At 49.1% G+C, this 1,295-nt stretch overlaps 1 pseudogene; it reads right to left on the bottom strand.

The window, feature by feature from the left end:
• Positions 1-937, bottom strand: part of LOC105824420 — a 167,008-nt pseudogene extending 166,071 nt beyond the window's left edge.
• Between the last annotated feature and the right edge of the window lie 358 nt (positions 938-1,295).

The following is a 1,295-nucleotide window of genomic DNA, read 5'->3' as shown; positions in this document are numbered from 1 at the left end:
AAGAGAAAAAAAAAGAAAAAGAAAAAAGAAAAAAACGAAAAGAAAAAGAAAAAAGAGAAAAAGGAAAAGAAGAGAAAAAAAACAAAAAAAAGAAAAAAAATCCACAAAAAACGACCCCTTTACTCCGCCTGGAGACAGAGGCAGGTCCTTTGGCGCGATGTGTGGGTAGGGGTCGAGTCGCCTGGCAGAAGGGCTAGTTATGTCATCTCGGATCACAGCTATACAAAAAAATTTAAAAGAGAGAAAAAAAAAATGGCCCCTTTACTCCGCCTAGTGGCAGAGGCCGGCCCTTTAGCGCGGTGTGTTGGGGCGGAGGTCAAGTTGCCTGGCAGAGGGGGACTTATGTGTCCCGGATCACAGTTCTACAAGCAGTCTCCCTCAGTTCACCCTCAGTTCCCCGTCACCTTTGCGGACAGCGCCAGCGACTGAATGGAACAGGGCCGCTGGAGACCACCTGGAAACTCGGCAGCAATATCGCTCTTTCTCCCTTTTCCACCCTTTCGGAGGCGGGGCTTGAGTCTGCGGCTGGGACAGACTCTCCGCAGATTCGGGAAAAAAAGTGGCTGCGCGCCACTCCTCACAGGGCGCGACCAGCTCTGCCGCAGAGGCAGCGGCTATGACTCAGGAGGACGCCCGGGCAACAAGTCCCCGCAGTTGTAGGCTTTGGGTTCTCCGAATTGCAGCTGCCCACCTCCTGCTAGTTAGCGCTGAAGCCAACTGCACTGGGAGGGCACCCGGAGGTGGGGTCCGCCTTTGCCAACTCCCAGAGATGCCTCCCAGAGCAGCCCGCAGAGCTCGCTGCCCCCCTACAAACAGCGACTCTGGACCGATTCATGGGAGGACTCTGCGCTGTGTCCCTCTCGGTGCCCGCTGAACTCTCAGCAATTTCCATGGGCAGAGCCTCTTCCATGATGTTTCCTTCCCCCGATCTAGTCATGGTGGTCTCCTGTGGCAAGAAGCTGCCTCCAAACTCTCAAGGAAGGATTTTAAAGCTTCCCACTGCCCATTGTTCAAGACTAATGCTAGCTGTTTGCAAATTTTTTTGTCTGATTAACTTCATTTATAACTTTACAACAACAACAAAAAATCAGAGAAGAAAAAATCCATATAGCCATTGCCATTTATTTTACATCTAATGTTTAAATGGAAGATTTTGCGGTGTGTTAGGGATTGCAGACACAAACTCCACAAGCTCAAAGGATTCTAATCTCTTATGAACTTACTTTCTAAACAAATGTATAGCTGAATCTGTGTGTAGGAGAGTTGTAAAACTGGGTACTCTCTATATTAACTTC

Source organism: Propithecus coquereli, unplaced genomic scaffold, assembly GCF_000956105.1.
Source record: "Propithecus coquereli isolate 6110/MARCELLA unplaced genomic scaffold, Pcoq_1.0 Scaffold74, whole genome shotgun sequence".
Taxonomy (NCBI): Eukaryota; Metazoa; Chordata; class Mammalia; order Primates; family Indriidae; genus Propithecus; species Propithecus coquereli.
This window is presented reverse-complemented; position numbering and strand designations above follow the sequence as displayed.